Source organism: Esox lucius, chromosome 3, assembly GCF_011004845.1.
Source record: "Esox lucius isolate fEsoLuc1 chromosome 3, fEsoLuc1.pri, whole genome shotgun sequence".
In the NCBI taxonomy this organism is placed as follows: domain Eukaryota; kingdom Metazoa; phylum Chordata; class Actinopteri; order Esociformes; family Esocidae; genus Esox; species Esox lucius.
The window spans coordinates 10,447,698-10,475,293 of NC_047571.1; the positions used below are offsets into that span (position 1 = coordinate 10,447,698).

The 27,596-nt window shown below is 39.4% G+C and overlaps 1 protein-coding gene across 8 annotated transcripts in view; it reads left to right on the top strand.

Annotated features, from left to right (window-relative positions):
- astn1 (astrotactin 1) overlaps positions 1 to 27,596 on the top strand; it is a 306,946-nt gene that overhangs the window by 135,084 nt on the left and 144,266 nt on the right. The window lies entirely within an intron of this gene.

Sequence of the window (27,596 nt, forward strand, 5' to 3'; positions counted from 1 at the left end):
AAAACTCTTAACCCTGAACACATTTTCATGAATTCATGAATTAAATAGTTATGACAATCCAGCAAGCAAGTGTGATACATTTTATTGTCACAGACAGCTACAGTGGGAATTTTAAAGTCTGTAATTTTTTAGTGACGGACTCTAAAACAAAAATCCAGAAAATCACATTGTATGATTTTTAAGTAATTCATTTGCATTTTATTGCATGACATAAGTATTTGATACATCAGAAAAGCAGAACTTATTATTTGGTGTAAAAACCTTTGTTTGCAATTACAGAGAACATATGTTTCCTGTAGTTCTTGACCAGGTTTGCACACACTGCATCAGGGATTTTCGCCCACTCCTCCATACAGACCTTCTCCAGATCCTTCAGGTTTCGGGGCTTTCGCTGGGCAATATAGACTTTCAGCTCCCTCCAAAGATTTTCTATTGGGTTCATGTCTGGAGACTGGCTAGGCCACTCCAGGACCTTGAAATGCTTCTTACGGAGCCACTCCTTAGTTGCCCTGGCTGTGTGTTTCGGGTCGTTATCATGCTGGAAGACCCAGCCACGACCCATTTTCAATGCTCTTAGGGAAGGAGGTTGTTGGCCAAGATCTCGTGATACATGGCCCCATCCATCCTGCCCTCAATACGGTGCAGTTGTCCTGTACGGCGAGTGGAGTTTAGACCAAAAAGCTACATTTTTGTCTCATCAGACCACATGACCTTCTCCCATTCCTCCTCTGGATCTGGTTGGTAGGTGATCAAATACTTATGTCATGCAATAAAATGCAAATTAATTATAACAAAATCATACAATGTGATTTTCTGGATTTTTGTTTTAGATTCCATCTGTCACAGTTGAAGTGTACCTATGATAAAAATTACAGACCTCTACATGCTTTGTAAGTAGGAAAACCTGCAGAATCGGCAGTGTATCAAATACTTCTCCCCACTGTATATGAATCTCTAACTTTCTGTGCTGGACAGCACAGCTGAAACACTCTTGGATTCAGACTACTCCCATTAAGATGCCAATATCCCCATTCTATCTGGTCTTCTCCCTCTCCCTCTCTGCAGGTTAGCGAGCAGCTCACTGCAGTGTGTCTGGTTGTCTGTTCTTTGTCTGTTCTTTCTGTTACCCACGCATTGCAGAGGATCGCCTCATGTCTTCCAATCATGAACTCGAGTGGCTTACCATAAGACTGGTGAGATCTTAAATAAGACAGCAATAACTAGAGCCTTGACAACTCCCAAGTACAATGTATTTCACCATGCCTTCCTTCATTTTTTTCAATCTTTATTCAGTCTCGCTACACATTCCTAGCTCTCTTTTGTTCCAGATGAATGACTGTTAACCCATGTGATACGAATGGTTTGGATAAATCAGCGCTACAAATGTGTGAATATACATTCAGTCTTAAATGCAGAGGTGGGGGACTCGAGTCACATGACTTGACTCTCCAGTCACAATTTTCAGGACTTGTGACTTGCTTGATTAAAGTATGAAAATGACTTGACTTGACTTTGACTTGAGAACAAGTTACTTGAGACTTGACTTGACGTGGAAGACTCGACAATGACTTGAACTTATAATAAACAAACAGCAATAAAATTATTGTATGTGTTGTGACATCAGCACCACTAATCAGCGTATGTGCCTTTAACGCTGCACAATTCAAACCGCACCAAACATGGCAGACAGTAACGTTAATCGAGCTCCACAAATAGTATCGTTTGGATACAAGGACTTTGAACTGGACCGTGTGAATAAAAAAAGATTTGCCAGATGCTAAATATGCAACAATGTCAAATTTCATTCGTTATTTTAAGAACCACAAGGGAAGGTAAGAAAGTAAGATCTATAACGATTAAGTTAATAATGTAATGAATTAATCTTTTGTTTGTCATAATTTGGCCTTGGTTGCATATTATGTTTTTTATTTTTTCTTGTTAGAAATGTGACCATTATCATTACTGAATACGTCTGGTAAATAGATGTAAGGGAATTTGACTATAACAGTGGCATAGCCTGAATTTTAATGTTGATGGGCATCTTAAAATGAGCGGGCATGTATATTATTACACGTAGGCTATAATGTCTGTATTATTTTTCAAGTGTTTGTGGACTGCGTGTGGAAACTAAAAAGCATTGTGCTTACACCATAACAGTTAACTTTACTGCATGAAAGGCTAACATGGAGGCGCCGATGTGATTACTAGCACCTAAACATTTCAAAGAGTTTTTTTTTTTTACTCATACAGACAAGAATAATTACAGCGTAATTACATATTAGGCAGTTTTTCAGTGACAATAATTAGTTTATAAGGTTGTTATTATTAGCCCTTATTACATGGATTGGCTGAATTCCAGTGCAGAATGCGTGTTATTTCTTGATAACAGACCGTTGCCATGAAAAACAGCGCGTTGCTATGGACGCAGCAGGATTCTAACCAGAGACGGAACGGACTATTTTCTTTAGAGGAAGCAATACAATCGTTTTTAAATCAATAAATTCCTTTTGAAATCAATATGTTGTGTCAAATTATTGATTTATTTGGTAGGTAGCCATGTAATAAGCGGGATAAGGTATAGCGAGGCGGTTGTTATAGCGAATAAAACCCCTTCAGGCTGATTCAAGATCCCTCCGCTTCGTCCCCCCAAAAAATTGTACCGCGGAGGAGAAAAATATTTGATTTTGAAATCGAGCTTCGCACCGAGCGCACGTCAGAAACAGAGGACAGTGTGTGTGTGTGTGTGTGTGTGTGTTCATCTCTTTAGTACTGTGACTTGACTTGACTTGAAACTTATAAGGACTCGACTTGACTTGCTTATGGTGAACCCTTGACTTGACTTGCTTGATTTATCTGAACTGTGACTTGAGACTTGACTCGAGACTTGATGGTGAAGACTTGAGACTTGCTTGGACTTGACCATGTGTGACTTGTCCCCATCTCTGCTTAAATGTATATGCAACATTATTGATATGAATGAAATATTGTATCAACAGCTGACATTCAATTATTTAAAACTCACTGCCATTACTCAACAACATCATATAAAAAGACTCATGTTAATGTGCATTCACCGGCTGTACGGAATGTATAGCAGGAATTAGAGAGGTAGCCTAACTCAAGAACACTCTGCTAACCCCCCATTTCCAATTTTTTCATAACATACATGATTTACCTATTTTAGAAGAATAGTGTTCTTTGGGTATACTTTTCTATCTAAAAACAAACTAGATATTTCAAATGATTTCTCATGACGGCAACTTGTACTGGGAAAAAGGTTGACAAATGTATTGTGGTTATAATTAACATTAATGTCTAACAGCTTTGAAGACAATGGGCTCTTCCTGTTAAGCACTGCGTAGGTCACCACCATGCGGTCTGCACAGAGGCAGTCAGAATTAAACTATTTAATCATTAAAGTCATTGTTTAAAGCCTGTGCATTTTATCTCATTTTATAAGATATCAACCTTGTCTCAAAGTACCCTGGCCAATGTCCGCCAAAAGAAATTAGTGAATTATTTGAAAACCCATCCTCCTACGTAATAAACTAGCATTCTTTCGTCTTATTTACTATTGGTTTATTCTTTCTTTCAATTTTAAACAAACAATGTCACATTCCTAATAATATTATGAACCTATGCTAGTTGTGGTATCATTCGAGCACCCCTCTCAATATCTCTGAAAGATATTTCTATCACATGTCAGAGAGCTATATCCCCACCATTTCGGAATATTCAAGCAAAGCCCACTATCATGTGGAAGTTGTTGCGCAGAATAGTTTATTAACATTTTAAGGAAATTAAATATTGAAACTAGCTAAAAAAATAAATCAAATAATAAAAGTTGCTAAATGATAAAAGTGAATGTGGGAAAAACACCATACACTACCTTCTGTCCAATAAATAAAAAATAAAAAACACAACCTTATTTTAAGCTAAAAAAAAGCAGTTTGACAGCCTTCTCACATTTTTTGACAACCCTTTCAAGCTTGCCTCTTGTTGAATTCTTATTGTTACACCTTGCAGCATGTATGGATATGAACAGATCATAGAATAACACAAATCACATGTCACAAGATATGGTGCACAAATAATAACCGTTTATTTATTTCACGTTCAAAGGAATGTTTCACATTGCATGAAGAATGCTGTTCTTGGTGAATGGAGTTTTTGCCACTTCACATCCCTTCAGAGACATGTCAACAAATGTGAAAAAGAGGGTATGGAGATAACACAACACACTACAAAAATGTTCAAACACTGTTTAAAACAGAGCCCAAAAGCATCCGACATATCAGTGGTACAGTGAAATGTTTTGAAATACGTGCAATGAAACGGTTTCTTTTAGACACAGAGAGCTCTGTCAGTAGTGCAGAGTATTTTGAACATAAAACTAAAAAGAAAATGTACACCAGAAAAGCAAAACAGCATCTGTGTGTTTTATACATAACAAGGTTCATAAAAAATAATGATATATATCTGAACTGAAGGACAACAGAAGCATTATTTACACCATTTACAATGATACGCCTTCAGGTCATTATTTGTCCATGTATTTACCATAGGATCTACTTCCTCTTTCATAGCTGCTATCATGTATTCATCCTTCCAACTAATAAAGTCTCACAAGCACAGGCCAGTTATGGACTCATGGCTTGACTTAATAGGGCCTGCTTAAAGGACTCCCCTCTCATAAGACATACTTCTCGACCTTGCTAGCCTTTTCTGTTGGCTGATGCATTTTTCTCTAAAATTGGCAGTCTGGCTCTTTCTGTTGTACCTTCCTTGATCACAGCTGACAAGTCTTGTGTGACCTTTAAGCTTTTGAAATGGTAAATCTGGTGTCAATTTGGGCCGTAATTCATTTTATTCTCCAATGAGATTTGGAGAAATACCATTTAGGTGTTAATCTGTATTTATTGTCATGATAGGAGGACATTAGGTGTTAATCTGTATTTATTGTCATGATAGGAGGACACTGGTAACGAAGCAAAGGTCTGTGGGGACAGATCCAGGGGTTGACATGCTCCTCAATGATCTGCGAGAAGACAACCTTGTCTGGGGTTGCATAACTGTGGCCTGCTGCTGCTGTAACCTCAACATCCTCGTCCACTGATCAGTCAAATGCAGATCCCTTGAAATCAGATCCCCTGAAATCAAGAGTATCAACACTGTCACAGACCAAATGGAGAAAAAATCCATTATATCTCAAGAGGACATCAACATTTAGTGCTAAAAGTAGATTATTAAGGTCCTTGACTTCTACTGTGTCTGCAGGGAGTTTGGTAAAGGTGCAATAGATGGCATATGACTGTAAGGCATGTTTCGCGAAGTATCCCACAGGTGAACAGACAGGGGTCCGGATAAGGGGGGAGAGGGGGTGAGACTGGGCGAAGATTGAAAGACATGGAATTAGAGGGGAGACGTATGAAGTATTTGGGAGTTGTCAAGGCTTTACATTTTGCTGTCTCGTGGTCTCACCAGTTTTAGGGCAGGCAAGTCGAGTTCATGATTGGAAAGACAGGAGGTGATGCTCTGCAGTGCGTGGGTAACAGATGAAAAACAGACGACCAGACAGACTGCAGTTTGCTGCTCGCTAACCTGCAGAGAGGGAGAGGGAGAAGACCAGATAGAATGGGGATATTGACATCTTAATGGGAGTAGTCTGAATCCAAGAGTGTTTCAGCTGTGCTGTCCAGCACAGACAGTTACAGATTCATGAAGCTGTCCAGAAAAATCTAATGTATCAGACTTGATAAACCATGTTGGCTGTATTGTTATAACACATTAATTTATGAGAGGGCGGGGAAAATGGGTTTAGGTTAAGGAGTTGTGCTCTAATACCAACCCAAATAAAGTCAGTCCATTCCTGAGAGCCATATTACATCAAATTTGTCCATTTAAACATCAACAGAATTATACTGTACTTGGTGTAAAGGTATTACAGGAATTAGACAAGATATAGGGACGACATTCACTCCTAGTGATCTACTTAAAGTTGACATAGATTTATGTACAACACAATATTGTGCGTCTTCACACTGAAGACTAGCAGCTGGCGGGGTCCCCGACAGACTTGAGACTGTCAGATGGACAGCTCATATTAGGGATAACAGAATCTCATTCACACAGAGGTACCAAGGGATACGTGAATAACCTACGTTCAAGATCAGTGGAGTTCTTCTTTGTCCCTGTTCACATCAACATCAAGTTGTTTGATTTTTGAACATTTGTTAAGACTTGGAATTAGAGACCACAAGGTAACCACAAGATCAGGTTGGCTTTGCAGTGTCACGTCCTGGCACGGCAGGCTTGCTCCTCATTTGGAGCACGGACACCTTGTTGTTATAATCACCCTTTGCTGTGTTCCTGATCAATGTCCTTATTTAAGTTACTACTTTCCCAGTGTATCTTGTGGGTCATTATTTGTTTTCCACACAATTGTGACATTGTTCTGCTTTCCTGTTTCAGTTTCTGTTTCGGTATTTCTCTGTTGTTTTTATTGCGCCTGTGTCCTGCCTCCGTACCCATAACGTTACAAGCAGTAGCTGTCAGCAAACCGATTGTCAACAATTATTTTTATCACATTTGCAGAATAACAAAAAAAGTGTAGCTGTGCAACCCTTATATTATATCCACTGTAGTTATGAAATCAGCACAACCTATTTTCTAATTTGTGAAAGCTATGATTTGACCACCTCCAAATAACCCAGTTTCCCAGCCTTCTCCTAATGATCTGTACACCTTTGAAGACTCTAGCCACTTTCAGGCCAGGTTCACAGAAGAACTAGTCTTTTATCTGTGAACACTCAAAACCCAGTTTATCTTCTGACTTTTTGAAAAGTAGAACTGGATGTGTTAACACTCAATGGAGAGTAACAAAACTGATTTTGTGCAGTCTGAGCCATGCTCCTTACTTTCAGGGACGTTTCACCACTAAAGACATTTCTAAGGACAATGGTGCCTACGATGATGTTCACACTTCACACCTAACTATTACATTTAGCCTGGTGCTCTGAATTGTCACAGCCCTCTCTCTCCAAATAACTCAACCTTATGACAGAAGACTGAATGTGATTTCATGTGTCCTAGCCAAAACAGGGTACACCGATAACTTGAGACTGAATTCCAAATGTATAGTGTCTGTCATTATAATATTTTAATTGAGGAAGCTTTGATCATAATTATTACTTGAGCAATCCACTAGACTTCCTAAATGCCCCCAGCTTGCTGATATGAACAGCACACTCGAGATGTGTTTTTGGCTGTGGATGAGAATGTGAACATGTCATTTTCCTCATTCACCCAGTTAGAACCTTGCTTGACATGTATTATCTAACAGCAAGGATTTCACTAGGCACCATAATTTTTACTGACTCATTTGGCGATGTTTAATTAATAGGCACAACACGTACGCTCTGAAGTATTCACTTCAATTTCACTATGTTTTAAGCAGACCCAAACTGAGAGTAGCACCTGTCGAACTCTGACTTTTTCTCCTCATACTGCAGTAGCCCCTCGAGAGGGATTTTTGCTAGCGTACACAACAGAATAATCCAGCGGCTTTAGTATTCTTCGATATCTTTTAGAAATATAGATCATATTGTAAAAAAGGACCTTACTAGTAGTTCTTTTGAAGTTCATTGAATGCATTACCTATACCCTTCCAGATCATGGGAAATGCAAGCTCATTGGATACCTTCCATCCTTTAAACCAGAAGCCTATAAAACATTTTCCAAAATTAGAAAATGTAGATTAAACATGCCTGTACTGTATGCAACTGTTTGCCAATTCTGTGAACATTCCTCTCCATGATTTTCTGTTTTAAGCGGATTTCTGAGTTGACCTTGCAAATTCCTAACTCATGGTTATTGTCAAACCATGCAAAAATACTCTATATGTGTTTTAAAAGAGAGATGATCATCCAAACAAATCCAAATGTATCTATAGGAGGAAGCAATTTCAATAACAGAACCATCAAGTTTAGTAATTGAGATCATCCAATTTCAGTGAATTTTGTAATACTTGTAAATCTTACTGCAGGAGTGCAAATGGTTGTGCAGGAGATGGGGCTATTGCATAAAGTACATTGTCATCAGAATAAAAATGAAAATCCCAGCCTCAGAAATCATATAAGGAGTGAATAGTAAAGGTCCCAAATGGGCCTTACACTACCAAGAAATTCATTAATCCAGAAAATGCTGCGAAATTTCCCACATTATATGTTCTAAAACAACACTTTTGACATTTAAGCATTTGGAAAATGTTGTAATATTTTAACAAAAAAAAACTTATTTTAAGACTAGCATTAAAATGAGTAAACTTTACTTTGAAGTACATTTTAAGACCCTGTCATATCCTCCCCTTGAAAAAAAAACATGTTAACAATACAGTATGCACACATCATGCACAGTGACGTGGTAGGCTTCCATAAGGTGGGATGAAAGGTAAAGTTTTAACATTTGAATTACATTCTGTGAGGTGGGAGCAAGCCGCCCCTCTAATGGCCACCTTTTACTTTATAACCGTTTTAGACAGGCAATTCAGGATTTTGTGGTATTGTTCCGTCATTTTATTTTGTAATGTTTATATGGTCCCCTTTTACACAACCACATTTTTTGGAGGGGTTTACTGCGGCTTATTCAATCACGTAACCCAGTATTATGGTGTTACCTTTCGAATCAATAACACAGGCTGAAATGAGCAACATCTAAAACAATAAACCAGAATAAACTAATGTTGACATTCTTTGATGAGCAAATTTTAGATCAATTTGCACCCTACCACCGTCTTTTGTGCACCTATGGTCAGCATTAAGAAACTTGACAGTATAACTAATAGCCAGTCATAATATATTGATGTTAAGATATGAAAGGGAGGCCCACCACTAGTTCAGCAAACAAAGTAAAAGCAATCTTGTACAGGATAGCAAACTTATGGTGGGACTTAGGAGCTGCTAGCTAGCATTGTTATGATTCAGTTTTCAGTAAGCCAGCTTCTTCCTGTCTTGCCACAATGTCTGCTGAGTCCCATGCAGGCTGTTTTTGTGAACAGCTGACAAAGTGGCATAGGTCCTCATTGCACAGGGACATTTAGAACTAAATTGACATGTACGGCACAATAAGGAAGTAATCATTGTCTGTTGAAGTCAATACAGGCATTAGTGACATATTGAATAAAAGAAATATATAATAAGTTAAACTACAATATAGATGTTGTTAATTACACTGGTCAAAAAAGTAAGACAATACTTAAATCACACATTGGGTTTTTATGAACTAAATATATAAAAGATAAAAATGCTGTACATTGTGTAATTTGTTGAGAACAAAACAATGTAACAACAGTCAATGGATACCAAAATCACCATCGGATTTTGAGGGCTGGATTCAAATTCACCGAACATTAAAGTCAACTATTCAAATCAGAGGCTGTTCCAACTTTCCAATTTTTCAATTTCATCACAGCAATTCAAAATAAGAGTGTATGACACCCATTTGCCTCTATGCACTCCTGACAACTTCTGGGCATGCTCCTGATGAGACGACCTATGGTGTCATGGGGCATCTTCCCCCAGACCAGGATCAGGGCCTCTGTGAGCTCCTGGACCGTCTGTGGCACTACTTGGTGGCATCAAATGCACTGATACTTAAAGGAACCGTATGTAGGATTGTGGCCAAAACTGGTACTGCAATCACATTAAAAATACTGTAGAGCAGTGTATCCCCTCCACCCTGACTCGAGGTTGCCAGACAAGCTGCAGGATTGGGCAGAAACATAGGCTGCTTCTACGAGCTTCCAATGGCAAGTGACGACGAGTCATACACAGTAAGTTTTTTTTCTGTTAATTATGTTTATGCTTAATTAACAGAAAGAGATATTTTGCGAAGTAATTATGTATTGCAAAAATTTACTAATTGTCATTAGTCAAATATAATCGTAAAGATGTATGCTCGTGTGTGACAGTACATTGTTAGAACAGTAGCTGTTAGTCTAACTTGTAACGTTAGGTATCTGTCATTAACGTAAGTACAAGCACAAGCCTATGTCACTATGTGTAACCGATATCAAAGATACAGCTATTCATTTAGCTGACGCTATGAGTGAAAGCGGCCAGCTGTATTTTTTTACGTACCCTGCAGCACACGTCCATAACGCTAAAATATGTCATATGTCAAGATTACATGACATTCTACTATTTTTGGCTGTAGAACTTGCATGAAAAACAAGTAGGCTACAAAACGTTCCAAGTGGGCCAACTTTTTTTAACGTCATAGGCTACACTGTGCTTTTCATTAGTGTTATAGACATTAGAAAAAATTATTTTACCTTGGAATTGCGCCTAGTGCTTCCAAACCAACACGAACGTAGTGCATAGTTTATTTTGAGTTAGGCTTCTGTCTCAATTACATTTCAAATTGCCATAATGGGCGTGCTAATGTTGTTTTCCTCAGCGTCTTAGCATAAGGACAGAGAAACGGGCTCTGATAATGCATTGCGAATGTTAGCATACGTCCATATGAGCTAACGTAACGTTACTTTGCACAAACATGCATAACTTTGTTCGATTGTCATGAATATATGAAATGTCCATTGAAATCACGTACAAGTTAGTCAAAGATAGATTTATCTTACCTGTCCAGGAGAAAATTAGCAACGTTGGCGTCTGTCTTCAAATTCTTCTCCGTTTTCAGCCGTCTCCATCTTTCAAAGGCATCTCCTATACAAATTCTTGTTTTATTTCGGACTTTGTCACAACGTATTTTGGAATTATAACGAGGTCTTTTAGATTTCGTAACGTTAGACATTATTTATCCGACTAGAGTTAGGGTAGGTTAGAGCAGAGCTGGCAACCCGGATCCTGAAACACTACTGACTTTGTGATAGGTGGAGGGTGGCGCATCAGGCCAAAACACAACATGACAACATCAACATCAGTTCAGGGTTGCAACTCTCACTTTTAAATGACAATATCCTGGCCAGACTACTGTTGTAAGTGATATAAGTATTTGAAATTAACATGATTTCTTATTGTCTAGTGACACATCAGGGCCATTTCATGATAAATTGAAATAGATTTCTTACATACGGTTCCTTTAATGTCCCAGAGGTTCACAACTGGATTCAGGTCTGGGGAACATGAACGCCAGTCAATGGCATCAATGCCTTTGTCATCCAGGAACTGCCTACACACTTTGGCCACATGAGGCCGGGCATTGTCCTGCACCAAGGAGGAACCCAGGGCCCACTGCACCAGCGTAAGGTCTGATGATGGTTCTGAGGATTTCGTCTTGGTACCTAACAATAGTCAGAGTACCGTTGGCTAGCACATGGAGGTATGTGTCACCCTTCAAGGAAATGCCTCCCCAGACCATCACTGACCCACTGCCAAACCGGTCATGCTAAATGATGTTGGAGGCAGCATAACGTTCACCACGGCGTCTCTAGACTCATGCATGTCTGTCATGGGCTCAGTGTGAACTTGCTCTCATCTGTGAAAGGAACGGGGTGCCAATGGTAGACCAGCCATTTCTGGTGTTCTCTGGCAAATGCCAGTCAAACTGCATGGTGCTGGGCTGTAAGCACAGGTCCCACTAGGGGACGTCGGAGCCTCATGCCCCCCTCATGGAGTCAATGTTTCTGACAGTTTGGTTAGAAACATGCACACCAGTAACACGCTGGAAGTTATTTTGTAGGTCTCTGGCAATGCTCCTCCTCGCACAAAGGAGCAGAGATCGGTCCTGCTGTTGGGTTGCTGTACCTTCACGGCCCTGTCTAGCTCTCCTCGTGTAATGGCTCGTCTCCTGGAATCTCCTTCATGCTCTTAAAACTGTACTGGGAGACACAGCAAACCTTGTTGCAACGTCATGAATGGAGGTACCGCCTCGTGCTACCAGTAGTGCCAAAAACACTAGCAAAACAAAAAAAAATGTTTTTGTGGAGTCCGCGGATGGTTGGGCAGCATAATGTCAGTGATATGTGGCAACACTGGGTGTAATGTCGGATCTTGTCGGCTCATTTGCAAAGGTTTTGAACTGTGGAAGATAGCTAGCTTAAGTAACAAAACATAAAAATGGAATGTAGATATGTCTGTCACTACATTATAAAAAAGCAATACATTATACACATTTAATATACTGATATGTGCCCTTGAAAACATATTTAGGAGAGTTGTTGAGCAGCAGAAGCATGAAAAGATGGATAGATCTGACGTTACAATGATGGGAGCAGCATCGCAGCATCAAGTGAAGGGGGAAATACAGTTATGATCCAGGTCCAACAACAGCTAGCAGCAACGTTTTTTAACGGCATGTACTGTATGTTTTGTTGTAGCCTAATAAGTGTCTGTTCATCATGGTACATGAAACATACATCTTTTTTGGGGAGTATTAAACATTTATATTGTCAGACAGCATGATTATTGCACAGGTGTGCCTTAAGCTGGCCACAATAAAAGACCACTCTATAATGTGCAGTTCCATCACACAGCACAATGCCACAGATAAGTTTTGAGCGAGTGTGCAGTTGGCATGCTGACTGCAGGAATGTCCACCAGAGCTGTTGCTCATGAATTGTATGTTAATTTCTCTACCATAAGCCGTCTCCAATGGCGTATCAGAGAATTTGGCAGTACATCCAACCGGACTCACCACCGCAGACTCCGTGTAACCACACCAGCCCAGGACCTCCACATCCAACATCTTCACCTCCAAGATCATCTGAAACCAGCCACCCAGACAGCTGCTGCAACAATCGGTTTGCATAACCAAATAATTTCTGCACAAACTGTCAGAAACCATCTCAAGGAAGCTCATTTGCATGCTCGTCGGGGTCTTGACCTGACTGCAGTTCGTTGTCGTAACCGACTTGAGTGGGCAAATGCTCACATTCGATGGTGTCTGGCAGTTTTGAGTGTTCTCTTTATGGATGAATGGATGAGTTTTCACTGTACAGGGCAGATGGCAGACGTTGTGGATCAAGTGGCCCATGGTGGCGGTGGGGTTATGGTATGGGCAGGCGTGTGTTATGGACAACGAACACAGGTGCATTTAATTGATGGCATTTTGAATACACAGAGATGCCGTGATGAGATCCTGAGGCCCATTGTTTTGCCATTCATCCACGATCATCACCTCATGTTGAAGCATCATAATGCACGGCTCCATGTTGCAAGGATCTGTACACAATTCCTGGAAGCTGAAAACATCCCAGCTCTTGCATGGCCAGCATACTCACCGGACATGTCACCCATTGAGCATGTTTGGGATGCTCTGGATCGGTGTATATGACAGCGTGTTCCAGGTCCTGCCAATATCCAGCAAATTCACACAGCCATTGAAGAGGAGTGGACCAACATTCCACAGGCCACAATCAACAACCTGATCAACTCTATGTGAAGGAGATGTGTTGCACTGCGTGAGGAAAATGGTGGTCTCACTAGATACTGACTGGTTTTCGGACCCCCCCCTGGACCCCCCCCCCCAATACAGTGAAACTGCACATTTTAGAGTGGCCTTTTATTGTGGCCAGCCTAAGGCACACATGTGCAATAATCATGCTGTCTAATCAGCATCTTGATATGCCACACCTGTGAGGTGGATGGATTATCTCGGCAAAGGAGTAGTGCTCACTAACACAGATTTAGACAGATTTGTGAACAATATTTGAGAGATATAGGCCTTTTGTGTACATAAAGAAAGTCTTAGATCTTTGAGTTCAGCTCATGATAAATGGGGGCAAAAACAAAAGTGTTGCGTTTATAATTTTGTTCAGTGTATTTACAAAGTGAACTTCAGAGTACCCAAAATGTAACTTTGGAGAACTCCTTTGTGAACTACCCCAAGTAGTTATATCATACAAAAAAAATGTATTTTATTTAAGGAGAGTGGTCATATGAAGCCATTTATTATCACATAGTTGTTTGGCACCGTTATAAATCACAATGATAACAGAAATCACCCAAATGGCCCGGATCAAAAGTTTACATACCCTTGAATGTTTGGCCTTGTTACAGACAGGGACACAAGGTGACACACACAGGTAAATGGCAATTGAGGGTGAATTTCCCACACCTGTGGCTTTTTAAATTGCAATTAGTGTCTGTGTATAAATATTCAATGAGTTTGTTAGCTCTCACGTGGATGTACTGAGCGGGCTGGATACTGAGCCATGGGGAGCAGAAAACAACTGTCAAAAGACCTGCGTAACAAGGTAATGGAACTTTATAAAGATGAAAAAGGATATCCAAAGCCTTGCAAATGCCAGTCAGTAGTGTTCAAACACTCATTAAGTGGAAAATTCTGGGATCTCTTGATACCAAGCCAGGGTCAGGTAGACTAAGAAAGATTTCTGCCAATACTGCCAGAATAATTTTTGGGGATACAAAGAAGAACCCACAGGTAACCTCACGAGAAATACAGGCTGCTCTGGAAAAAGACTGTGTGGTTGTTTCAAGGGACACATTACGACGATACTTGAACAAAAATGAGCTGCATGGTTGAGTTGCCAGAAAGAAGCCTGGTTACAATATGCCCCACTACTCCTTGACATGCCTCACAGCTTCTGGCACACTGTAATTTGGAGACCAAAATAGAGCTTTATGGTCACAACCATAAGTGCTATGTTTGGAGAGGGATCAACAAGGCCTATAGTGAACAGAATACCATACCCACTGGGAAGCATTGTGGTGGCTCACTGATGTTTTGGGGGTATATGAGCTCTAAAGGGACGGGGAATCTTGTGAACATTTATGGCAAGATGAATGCAGCATGATATCAGACAATACAGGCAATTTGTATTCTTCTGCATGAAAGCTGCATTTGACATTCTAGCACGACAATGACCCTAAGCACAAGGCCAAGTTGACCCTCCAGTGTTTACAGCAGAAAAAGGTGAAGGTTCTGGAGTGGCCATCACAGTCTTGTTACCTTAATATCATTGAGCCACTCTGGGGTGATCTCAAACGTGTGGTTCATGCAAGCGACCAAAGACTTTGCATTACCTGGAGGTATTTTGCCAAGTTGAATGAGCAGCTATACCACCTGTAAGAATTTGGGGCCTCATAGACAACTATTACAAAAGACTGCACGCTGTCATTGTTGCTAAAGGGGGCAATACACAGTATTAAGAACTAAGGGTATGCAGACTTTTGAACAGTGGTCAGTTAATTCATGATTGTGCTGTTCTGTTCTGACCTACAGTTAAATGTGAAACCCATAAGAAATAAAATGTGTGTTTTGTCTGCTCACTCATGTTATCTTTACAAATGGTACATATATTACGAATTCTCCAAGGGTATGCAAACTTTTGAGCACAACTGTATAATGATCAACTGTATAGTAATCCAGTTTTTATCCAGTGCTTTGGCAATATCATTTATAGCCAATGTAGATCCATTAATAGCATGGTGCACTGGTCTAAAACCAGAATTATATATATTTCGAATGCAGTTGTCAGCTAGGAACGAACATACATTTTATTTAACAAAATATGTAGTATTTTAGCTAGGCAAGATCATTTATAGGTATGACAATAGTTATCAAGGTCACTAGTATCACCACCTTTTGGCCCTCCAAAATAGTCATCCCACTTTGACTTCTCCAGATTTTTATTGTATTACATATGCGTTTTTGGCACTCAAAATATAATTTTTGGCACTGATCTTAAGAAAACAGTTCATAATGTCCAATGGAAATGTTAAAATAAAAAAAAAAATCTAATTGAATTACAAATACAAAACAGAAAATAATTGATTTCATAAGTATTCACCCCTTTAGTCAATATTTGGTTGAGGCACCTTTGGCAGCATATACACAAACAAGTCAATTTGAAGTCTCTTCCAACTTTACACATCTGGACACAGTATTTTTTGCCCATTCTTCTTAACAACATTTCTTAAGCTCTGCCAAGTTTGATGGGGCCTTTGTTGAACGGAACTATTTTCACATATTCTCAATTGAATTGAAGTACAGGCTTTGACTGGGCAACTCCTGGACATTAATCTTTTTGTTATCAGTCCACTCCAATATGGTTTTGGCTGTTTGTTTGGTGTTGTGGTCCTGCTGAAAGATGCATCTTCTCCCAGGTCTCTTGCAGACTTCAGCAAGTTTACTTCCAGGATATGTACTTTGCTGCATCCATTTAGCCCTTTTATCTTCACAGGCTTTCCAGGCCCTGACACAAAGATGCCTCCTGTTTGCACGATCCTGCCACCGCCATGCTTCATGGTAGGAATAGTGTTCTCTGGATGACGTTATGTGTTAATCTTGCGCCAAACATAACGCTTAATGTTGGGGGCCAAAATCTATTTTTGTCTCAGCAAAAAGTCTACAGCCCTTTGGTCTCAGTCTCCCATATACCTGCTGGAAAACTGTAGCCTACATTTTTATGTGTTGTTTTGTTTTTGCCACTTTAGCGAAGCACTCAGGCTATTGTTGCAGTATGCAGTGTTTCCCTGCTCAGCCGTGGAAGACTGGAACTCCAATAGAGCTGACATCTTTGTGGCCTCCCTTACACCCTTCTTTCAATACTCAGTTTTTGAAGAGACTTTGCTCTAGACCGATTTACAGTTGTGCCATATTCTTTAAATTTAATACCGTGAATGGAGTCAGTGAAAAACCCTGGTTATAAACATCTGAATGGCCATGAACAAATTCTTGATTATATACATATTTTGTCATTTACCTTTGGGGTAGTAATGGCAGTTCTCTCAAAGAGAGAGCCTGTTGTAACAAAGTGGTGCTTGAAGGCATCAGCAATTGCATTTTTATCTGTAATTGGCCCATAGTCCAAAACTATCTGTTTAGGCAACGAGGTGGCAGAACTGTTCTTCAGGCTCTTTTAATGTTTACCAGAATTTGGACAGATTCTGGTCACAATCAGATAGTGTTTTTTAGTATTCAGATTTCCAGTGATTGGGAAGCTACTCTATAAATATACTTCAACATGCTACAAAATTACTTGAAAGTAGTTAAACTAGACTAAAAGCTATGCTTAAACATATAGTTTACTTAACTAAAGCTACTTCAAAGCCACTTAGGGGAAAATGATCATGAATGCAGGTCAGGTAATTGACTCAGCCATTGCAGAATATTCCACTTCTTTGCCTTAAAAAACTCCTGGGTTGCTTTCGCTGTATGTTTTGGGTCATTGTCCAAATTAACTTTGATGCGCAGTCCAATTAACTTGGCTGAATTTGGCTGAATCTGAGCAGACAATATATCCCTATACACTTCAGAATTAATCTGGCTGCTTCTGTCTTCTGTCACATCATCACTAAACACTAGTGACCCAGTGCCATTGGAGGCCATGCATGCTCATGCCATCACACCGCCTGCCCCATGTTTTACAGATGGTGTGGTATGCTTCTGGTCATGAGCTGTTCCAAGCCTTCTCCATACTTTTTTCTTCACATCATTCTGGTGCAGGTTGATCTTAGTTTAATCTGTCTGAAGAATGCTGTTCAAGAACTGGACTGGCTTTTTTTCTTTATGATCTGGCCTTTCTCTTCTTGGGGCTTTTGAATGGTTTGCACCTTTGAACCCTCTGTATTTCCTCTTGTGAAGTCTTCTCTTCGTGTTAGACTTGGATAATGATATGCCTACCTCCTGGAGAGTGTTCTTCACATGGCTGGATGGTGTGAAGGGTTTTTCTTTACCATGGAAAGGATCCTATGATCATCCACCACTGACGACCAGGCCTTTTTGTGTTGCAGAACTCGTCATTGTGTTCTTTTTTCTCAGAATGTACCAAACTGTTGATTTGGCCACTCCTAATGTTCCTGCTATCTCTCTGATATTATAATTTTTTTTGTGCAGCCTATGGATGGCCTGTTTCACTGGTATTGAGAGCTCCTTTGACCGCATGTTATGGGTTCACAGCAACATCTTCCAAATGTGAATGCCACACCTGGAATCAACTCCAGACCTTTTTCCCACTTAAGTGATGAAGAAATAATGAAGGAGTAGCCAACACCTGCGCATGAAACAGCATTTGAGTCAATTGTACAATTACTTTCGGTCCCTTGAAAAACAGGGGGGGATACATATTAAAGTGCTGTACTTCTTAAACCCTGAGAGACTGCATTTTAAGCCCATATTCATTATTTAACTGTAACTTGAATATATTTAGCTAAACAGCCAAAATAACAAAACTAGTGTCCAATTATTTCCGGACCTAACTACATTTCTCAGTTGTTTGAAAGTCAACTCCAACCAGTTTTTCTAGCCTTAACCCACAGCATATTTATTTTATGAGTCACATCAGATATATCATGAGTGAACATTTCAAATATACAGTAGAATAATAAAAAATATTTTTTTTTTAAATCATGTAGGCTTTTTCTCCGTCAGGGTAAACAGACACCCTGTCAGGAAGCAGTGGATTTTCCTTTGCTGATCCTCTGCAGGTGCTTACTAGGTACAGGCACGGTTGGCTCTTGAGAACAAACAACACCAGTGGTGTTACATATTACCACAACCAAAGGGAAACTTTGTGGTAATACACAACCACAATAATTTAGATTATTAGACTAAAATTAATATTTCACTCAAATTGTCCAAAACAACTTGGAACTTTGAGGGGTGATTTTACAACATTAGGGTTAAAATTAATTGACCACTGCAAATTGAATGCTTCTGTTCCTCACTCAAAACTCTCCTTTTCAACTTTTTTGGAAAGGAAAGAACAAGGCAGTGGTCTCTTAATTTTTTCCAGAGCTGTATATGCACATATATTTCTCAAATGACATTCAGTCCAAGGAGTAGACTTTCATCTAAACAGGCCGGATCCCAAACTCCAGGATTTTAGTAGCCATGGAATCCACCATGATTGTTTTCCTGCAAAATATTTTCCTTTTCATTTCCTCCTGCAATTTTTTTTAAATGGGCACTCCTTAAAAATAAAATGTCAAAACTGTAAACAAGAAATAATTACAACAGAAACATGCTGAGTACCTTAATTTAGTATTCCCTATATAATTCTTTAGATGTAACATCCTGGAGTTATATCCAAAGGGTTATAGGGAATCTGCTTTCAACATCCACTAATGCTGTATGAGCAATTTCTTCTGAAGTTTTTTCCGTCTGTCCCATTCAGTTGATCACCTGTGCAGTAAACACAACATTTTCTTCTTTTTTCACAATTATTTTTTCAGGATGGGCATCTGCTGTCATTACGTCTTCGTTTGTCTGATTCCTCTAATAATGTGGTCTGCCTCAGCATGTCTCATGCACAGCCCTGATTCTCACTACTTTGTCTTCCTTCACCCTAACTCCACCCAGGGGACTGTGGGGGGTGTTTTTACACAATAATTGCAGAACTTTATATCCTCTAACTCCTCCACCACAATGTTTTGTTCACGAACACTTGCAACATGACCAAAAGTTTTACATTCTTGACAGATCTCATACAGTGGGGAGAACAAGTATTTGACACACTGCCGATTTTGCAGGTTTTCCTACTTACAAAGCATGTAGAGGTCTGTCATTTTTTATCATAGGTACACTTCAACTGTGAGAGATGGAATCCAGAAAATCCAGAAAATCACATTGTATGATTTTTAAATAATTAATTTGCATTTTATTGCATGTATTTGATCACCTACCAACCAGTAAGAATTCCGACTCTCACAGACCTGTTAGTTTTCTTTAAGAAACCCTCCTGTTCTCCACTCATTACCTGTATTAACTGCACCTGTTTGAACTCGTTACCTGTATAAAAGACACCTGTCCACACAATCAAACAGACACCAACCTCTCCACAATGGCCAAGACCAGAGAGCTGTGTAAGGACGTCAGGGATAAAATTGTAGACCTGCACAAGGCTGGGATGGGCTACAGGACAATAGGCAAGCAGCTTGGTGAGAAGGCAACTGTTGGTGCCAATTATTAGAAAATGGAAGAACTTCAAGATGACGGAAAACCTCCCTCGGTCTGGGGCTCCATGCAAGATCTCACCTCGTGGGGCATCAATGATCGTGAGGACGGTGAGGGATCAGCCCAGAACTACACGGCAGGACCTGGTTAATGACCTGAAGAGAGCTTTCTAAGAAACCATTAGTAACACACTACGCTGTCATGGATTAAAATCCTGCAGCGCACACAAGGTCCCCCTGCTCAAGCGAGCGTATGTCCAGTGTCTCCATAAGAAGCATCTCAAGGTCCTGGAGTGGCCTAGCCAGTCTCCAGACCTGAACCCAAAAGAAAATCTTTGGAGGGAGCTGAAAGTCCGTATTGCCCAGCGACAGCCCCGAAACCTGAAGGAGCTGGAGAAGGTCTGTATGGAGGAGTGGGCCAAAATCCCTGCTGCAGTGTGTTCAAACCTGGTCAAGAACTACAGGAAACGTAAGATCTCTGTAATTGCAAACAAAGGTTTCTGTACCAAATATTAAGTTCTGCTTTTTTGATGTATCAAATACTTATGTCATGCAATAAAATGCTAATTCATTACTTAGAAATCATAGAATGTGATTATCTGGATTTATGTTTTAGATGCCGTCACTCACAGTTGAAGAGTACCTATGATAACAATTACAGACATGTAAAACTTCTACATGCTTTGTAAGTGGGAAAACCTGCCGATTCTGCAGGTTATCAAATACTTGTTTTCCCCACTGCATGTCTCATTTACGTTGTTTGAAAGCTACCCTTAATCAAATATCAGTAAAATAGAACATATTCATTTCTTTCAATTCACAATATTGTTTAAGTGATCTCATCTTCATCCGCTTATCTGTATCGGGTCGGGGGGGCAGCAGCTCCAGCAGGGGACCCCAAACTCTCTAATCTCTCCACCTGGTCCTGGGCCTGGCTGAGCTTCTCACCCTATCCCTAAGGGAGAAGCCAGCCACCTTTCTGTGAAAACCCATTTCAGCCGCTTGTACTCGTGATCTTGTTCTTTCGGTCATGACCCAGCCTTCATGACCATAGGTGAGGGTAGGAAGGAAAATTGACCGGTATATCGAGAGCTTTGCCTTCCGGCTCAGCTCTCTTTTCGTCACAACGGTGCGGTAAAGTGAATGCAATAACGCCCCTGCTGCTCCGATTCTCCGGCCAATCTCCCGCTCCATTGTCCCCTCACTCGCGAACAAGACCCCGAGATACTTGAACTCCTTAACTTGGGGTAACGCCTCATTCCCTACCTGGAGAAGGCACTCCATCGGTTTAAGTGATGTGCATCAATAAATCAAACATAAGTTGTCCTCAATCCATGAAATGTCTACATCCAATGCTAAATTTTCACAAAGTATACTGTGTTGTGCAGCAATTTGGCTCCTGCGGGGTATTCCAGAAAAACAAATTCAAGATTCCATGAACATATTCCAGACACTGGAGTCACTGAGTTGATGGTTCCAAATTGTCTGGTTCTCGATTAAATCATTAGCTTAAGTGAAGTTCGGCTTTGTTGATCTGACAGCTCATGTGTAGATGCGACATTTAACAAGGGGCTCATTATGATGACAGAAATTGTGCAGTACATCATGGAGTCAAAATATGGAGCCCAGTATTTGAGAACTTTGGAGCAACACAATTTTGTTATAGCCTACAATGGTCATGTAAATGTTTTCTTCCAATGGACAAGGGATTACAACTATAGAATGTGTTGACATGACAAGCTTTTGGCACTATGTATTGAATAAAACATAATTCCTGTATTGGCTTTTCAAGGGGCCTACTGTACAATTGCAATTGTGTCATACAGTTAAATGTGAGTTATATGCTTGACAAATATAATTAGAATTGCATTAAAAGTGCTCTATACACTACAAACATTAATATTAATCACCCATGTGTTAATAATAATGTGTGTTGTGTATACACCCATATGTGTGTATGGGTGATTATTAATAATAATGTGTGTTGTGTATACACCCATATGTGTGTATGGGTGATTATTAATAATAATGTTTGTTGTGTATACACCCATATGTGTGTATTGATAATTAAATCATGCCACGTGATTTATACATTTACTCAGTTACTTTCTGCCAGGCTTCCAATATGACTTTTGCAGCAGCAGTAGTGTTACTGAATTACTTGAATGAAATTGTAAAGCAATACAGTTTGTACAGTCAAATCGAAACCCTGTTGGGTTGAGTACAGGTTGAGTAATTTGGCCTGAGAAATGAATGCCTGTATGGAAAAACGATTAAAAACATTAAAAATAAATGATTCTGAATCATCTAAAGGATCCATCTATGGTCCAGTAATAAGTTCCCTTTGTAATGCACAGCACACAATGCTGGCTGCAATGTCATTGGATGTTCTGCCATTGAGGCCATGGTGACGGAATTGAATATGATTAGTGATCGAGCTCTGTGTTCATTCACGTTCACAGGATAAGGTCCACTGAACTTATTAGGTAGCAGGCTACACTTAATGCATTCTTGCTAGAGTCAAAAACACAGAGTTTGCTCAAGTTGTGGTTTGACATTGCTCACTAAAAGACAAATCCAGTTTTCTGGAGGTTTGATGAGGAGGTGTGCTATTGTTGCTCAAGTTCATGTTCATCTGCAAAATGTTCTTGACCGTTGCAGAAAGAAATTCCATTACAGAGCTGGCAAATTTCCTTAGTCAAGATGTTGGAGGCATGTTTGCTCTACACAGCATATTTCATAACATGCCCTGTTAGTTAAAAAAACCTTGTATCCTACTGAATGAAGCCTAGTATGACGTAGTGGTCAGAATGATCTGTTAATTACCCTGCACTACTGCAAGTCCACTATCAGTAATCCTTTTTTTAGTTGTTATATTATCATTGCTTTAGAGGTCTGTGGTCTGAGGACTATGGTTCTTTGAACACGAAAGGTTTTAAGTAAGAACTCTTTGCCTAAAGAGAATCTGTAAAGGTTTCCCAAATAAAAGTGCTTCCTTCCACTTGCAACAAACTCTTTTTGAAATCATTTTCTAAGAGTGTAACATGCTCTTTCACGTGTTAATAAACGTGCAGCTCATTTTTGTTTGACAAAACACATTATAGAATGTTGTGTTGTTCTATTGGGATTGTCACGGTTTGACGTTGTCACGGGTTTGCCATGGGTAGTAGGACACAGGCGCAGAGAATTCAATAACCAAAGTAATTTAATTGAGAAAGACTCTGAAGCAACACAGCCGTCGACATGAACACACACCATGATCAACCAGAAATACTGGGGCAGGAGGAACTTAAACAAGGCACAGGTGTAAACAATAGTACAAAAGGACAAGCTGTGTTCAAAATCAAAGAACAAAACCCAAACAGAACAGGACACATTCAACAAACCAAAGGAAAAATATAAACTAGAACCTAACAGGGATAGCGTTTGTTCATTTTAACTTGGTACCTAGCTTTGTGAGTGCAACACTTTCTTGTTGCAAACATAAATAGAAAATTGTATTTACCCATTATCTAAATGTGATTTGAATGAAATTGCTGTCACAACAATTATTGTGGTGACAGATTAGATCCGAATGCACGGGTTGTGGTCTGCAAATGATATTTTCTTAATTGGCATTCCTAATTAAAAATTACATGACAATCAGTGACAGGGTGTCTGTGTGGCCAAAACTCACAATATACAATGTATATCAAAATTATACACACACTTATTAAAAATGTAGCTGTTGTTTATGTACAGGCTGACATAAAGACACGCCTGGTCAGACCTTTTTTCACCTTTTATAAGATATTAAACAATATTAAAATGGAACAAGTATCCAATTCCTCTGAAAAGTATTACAAAATACCAATGCCTTTTTTGCTTAACTGTGCACACCCTTGATAATGAGGATTGTAACTGTGTTCAAATTTAACTAATCCCATTCAAAAGAATTTACAAGGTAAATTGCTGTCATCTGATATCAAATGAAGTGATTCTGATTAGCCCTGAACAAAATCAGCTGTTCCTGCAGTATGTTTGTTGGTTGCATCCTACAGAGATAGCTGTGGTCCACACTAAGCTAAGTAACGATCTACATGATCTTATTGTTGACAGGTACAGCTTAGGAAAAGGAAAAAAAAATATTTCCAATGCATATCATGGGAAGCTGTGAAGGCCATTGTTAAGAAGTGTATTCAGCATAGCACCACAAAGACATTGCACAGATATGAATGTTCATTCAAAATTTATGACAGACATGGCAAGGAGACAGCTCATCAGGGAAGCTAATAGGAGGCCAATCTAAGATGCTTTAGGAATTTCTGTCAAGAACTGTGAAATCCCTGCATATTATAGTCAGTGCATGTTTTCTAGATTGATCTGAACAGGCCAACCTGTTGTCCTGAAGTTAAAGTAGAAATTCACCTTTCAAATTATCTGAAGCACACAGCCAAATCAATCTAGAATGGCCCACAAATTCAGTAAATGGAGGTAAAGATAAAACTTTTGAGTTAAATATACTTTAAATAATCCACTGAGAAAATGAAGTTACATTTGTGAATTGATGGATCGTGGTAGATAATGTTATCCCCATACCCCCTTTAAAAAAAAGGTATTAACTCAAACTTGCTCTGATGTTGAAAACAAAATTTGACATATTCATCTCATAATATTTCATTTTAATATTGCCAGTTGCCCTTTTATATCTGTCTAACTGGAAGCTAGCTAGTTGGTTAACTGTATGTGCTGCACTAATTAACAGTAGCCTTTTGTTTCATATATATTAACTATGATTGGCTGTTTATAACATTGTCAAACTTAATATAGCGTGATTGATGAGGAACAGAACATCTTAGATGAGACTTGTTAATCAAAGACTGTCAACATTATTTACAGAATTATTTTCTTTTTTGGGTTATTTCAGCCTGTTTTGGGCAACATACTTCATCATCGCACATATGGTGCCATGACACTGGTTAATGTAAGAGGCTCCTGTTAATCCTTTACACCTATCAGAATTCCTGTCTACAGAAACGGAAGTATGGTTAGGGCTGATTTTAAGGTTTTACTCTTAACCTATAAATCAATACATGGACTTGCTCCTACTTACCTTGCTGAAATGATCCAGCCATACATACCTACACGTAACCTATGATCGCAAGATGCAGGCCTTTTAATTGTACCTAGAATATCTAAACAAACAGCTTGCGGCAGGGCCTTTTTTCTCATAGAGCTCCACTACTGTGGAATGATCTGACAATTAAGGTTAGAAATGCAAACTCAGTGCAAACTTTCAAGTGTCTACTAAAAACTCATCTCTACAGAACGGTTAATAATTAGGTGTAGCCTGGCCCGGGGGCATGAAGGTGACCAGAAGGCTTGATACTGTCCACCCTTGCTGTCTTGCCAGGTGGGCTCTCGTCGCCACTGGGATGCCCTCCCTCTCTCTGTTGCGCACTTGTGCAATCTGGCTGTATGCTGCTGGCAATACTCTGCCCTCTTTCATTGGGGTTGCGGTTGGTGGGTGTCCCTTTGGTTGATGCCTGGCAATATGGGTGGATTGATTTCTTGCCTCTTGGGCCCTGTCCGGGGCCTCCCCCGGGTAGGGCCACAGTGTCGCCGAACCCTCCCGTCTAAGTTCCAAGGTGTTACGCTGCTATATTATTGTGCTGGGGGATATGAGGAATGCACTTTCTAACTTTTCTCAGTCTCCTCCAGTTTTAAATTTTAGAAGGAGATGAGGTCCTGGTCCTGCAGAGTACCTGGTTTGGGGGGCCCGTTGCTCTCCCTGTCCTTGTCCACCTGGTCATACTTTTGACCTAGTCTAGAATCAAATAGACTCTGGATTTGGCCCAGAGAAATGTATTTATTATTCTAATTGGACTCTTAATATCTCACCCGACACAGCCAGAAGAGGACTGGTCACCCCTCTGAGCCTGGGTCCTCTCTAGGTTTCTTCCTAAAATTCGGCCTTCTTAGGGAGTTTTTCCTAGCCACTGAAATCCAACACTACTGTTGTTTGCTCCTTGGGGTTTAAGGCCGGGTGTCTCTGTAAAGCATTTTGTGACAACTGCTGTTGTAAAAAGGGCTTTATAAATAAATTTGATTGATTGAAATTTGATTGAAGTATGAACTATGAGAAATGGATAATGATGTGTTTTTCTAAGAGAGGAACATATAAATATATCAAAATTATTATCAGTAAAAATACTGCAAATCCTATGTGAAAAGACTATTAGATTCCAAAGTTTTAAGAAAACACACCAAATTAAACTTGTTCTTGTACATTTTGAGGTCACAGGAACTGTAATTGGTGATAAAGTTTGGCAATCCACTATGTTAATTTGGACTTGGCACTTAGCCAGATTAATAATGGCATATTTAATACAGGCATAACTTCTTCTTGACCATACTAATTAATCACAATGGTGAATTACTACCATTCCAACCCTCAAGGCTCAATGTGCATTATCCAAACCTTTTCTCCATTCCCTTTGCGAATGAGATAAGCATGTTTATGCCTACACAAACATTTTTGATTTGTATTGGTCTAATTTTCATGCTTTTAATGACAACTGCTAACAATGTGTTCCTATTTTTTACTGCCAACCATGGCCGTACAAATAAAATGGCAAATACAATGGCATTATTTTAGTGTTTCGAATGGAGGGTCATATTTAATTTTCTCAAAGTGCCTTTCCCAAAGGGAACAGTGTTAGACACCCACTTTACAGCTACTATAAATCCAGTTCATAAAGCTGTAAGTGCCCAAAAACAGTATATTTGTCAGTGCTTAAAAACATAATACATTGGCAGGACAGTTGTTGTTTTGATATGAAATCCTCATTTCATTGACATAGTGAGGATAAATGGCTATTTCAGAGGTTTGTGATAGGACTATAAGGGGAGTGTGATGCTCAGCCTTTGACTATGACTAATGTGGTTTAACGCAGCCATTTGTGTTTACAAAATGGATATAACTGTCCTTTTGTCGAACATGCCAGTTTTCATTCAGAGATAAATAGTAGATATAACTGCATCCTATCCTAAAGCCTTTCCTGTTTCAACCCAATTACGGGATGTTATATTTTTCAATTATTTAGGATAAAACTATTTCTTCTTGTGTTTACGTCAGTTTTTATATTAGATACTGTATGTCTCTTGACCAAGTCAGAGCCACTTTTGAGCAGATTCATACTGTAAATGTACTTTTGTGCTTGTCTTCACTAGATCTACAGTATGATTTTAATTGCCTTTATTTGTCTCTATCAATTTTGTTGTGTGTATGTTCTTTTGTGATTATTCTTGATTCAGGCTTTTGAGTATGAACTTAAACTTTTTTGATTAAGGGTCACCTTTCAAACTAAAATCTTCTACAACAGCTTGATGAAAACAGTAAGTTGTATGCAGAAATGTCAGCATAAAGCAAAAAGTGCTTTCATATAACTTTCAGGTACCTACTCACTGGACCTTTTCTAGGGCAAGTAAAAAGCTTAGTTGACAGTACTGTTTTTTCATGTTCAATTCGAAGTGTTTTGCCCTTTAAGATCCACTCTTTTTCAAACTTTTTAAATTGATACTGGAGTGGAGATAACCACTGCATTGTAATGAATGAATGCAGGGAGCAGAAAATGGATAGCCTAACAGGAGAAGCAGTATTAAACATGAACAAATGAGCATATCAGGTTTAGCACTGGAGGAGAATCACAGAATGAAGTGACATTTAACATAATACAAATG